Source organism: Apium graveolens, chromosome 5 (assembly GCF_009905375.1).
Source record: "Apium graveolens cultivar Ventura chromosome 5, ASM990537v1, whole genome shotgun sequence".
Lineage (NCBI taxonomy): Eukaryota > Viridiplantae > Streptophyta > Magnoliopsida > Apiales > Apiaceae > Apium > Apium graveolens.
In genome coordinates this window covers 118384496-118385605 of record NC_133651.1, presented here as the reverse complement: position 1 = coordinate 118385605, position 1110 = coordinate 118384496, and the positions used below count along the sequence as shown (strand labels likewise).

The following is a 1110-nucleotide window of genomic DNA, read 5'->3' as shown; positions in this document are numbered from 1 at the left end:
GAGCAGAAAGAACCAGTAATCATGGGTGATCGTATAGTTCTGGCATATCCAGCTCTTATGGACTTTTCTCGGCCTAAAATTGATGACATTCAGTCGAGCATCCTTCATCCGGCTATTCAGGCTAACACTTTTGAAATCAAGCCGGGCACTATTTAGATGGTGCAGAATTTAGTTTCTTTCGGAGGTGCTGCTACTGAAGACCCCAACATGCACATCAGGAATTTTGTCAAGATCTGTAGTACTTTCAAATATAATGGTGTGACTGATGAGGCTATCAAGCTGAGGCTTTTCCCATTCTCTCTAAGGGATAAAGCTAAGGACTGGTTACATTCTGAACCAGCTGGGTCCATCACAACTTGGCAAGATCTTGGGCAAAAGTTTCTGGTAAAGTTCTATCCAATGGCAAAAACTGCGGCTATAAGAAGTGCTCTTACTCAGTTTGCTCAGCAGCCTACAGAATCCATGTGCGAAGCTTGGGAGCGCTATAAGGAGATGTTGACAAAGTGTCCACATCATGGTATGCCTGATTGGATGGTGATCACTGGTTTCCATGATGGTTTGGGGGCCCAATCTCGGCCCATGCTCGATGCAGCAGCTGGAGGCGCCTTGTGGGCCAAAAGCTATACTGAGGCTTATAATCTTATTGAAACTATGGCTGCAAATGAGCATCAAAACCCAACTCAAAGGATGATGCCTGGGAAGGTAGCAGGTATTCTGGAAGTTGATACAGCTACAACTATTGCAGTGCAGCTCCAAGCGCTGTCTATGAAGGTCGATTCTTTAGCCACCTATGGAGTCAATCAGATAGCTATGGTCTGTGAGATTTGTGCAGGTTCTCATGCTACAGATCAGTATTCTCTTGTCAATGAATCTGTTCAGTATGTGAACAATTATCAGTGACCGCAGCAGCCTGTGCCAGCTACCTATCATCCAAACAACAGAAATCATCCCAATTTCAGCTGGAGCAATAATCAGAATGCTATTCAGCAACCATATCAGCAAGGCGTAAGTAAATAGTTTAATCCACCTGGATTCCAGTAACCACAATATTATGCTCAAAGGCAATCATATCCTTAACAAGGAGGTGCAACTCTACCTTCTAGTGCTGTT

The 1110-nt window shown here is 44.1% G+C and overlaps 1 non-coding gene across 1 annotated transcript; it reads right to left on the bottom strand.

The window, feature by feature from the left end:
• Positions 1-414: 414 nt before the first annotated feature.
• LOC141662708 (small nucleolar RNA R71) lies at positions 415-521 on the bottom strand. The gene has a single exon (XR_012550808.1). It is a non-coding gene; the product is annotated as a small nucleolar RNA R71 (small nucleolar RNA).
• Positions 522-1110: the final 589 nt, after the last annotated feature.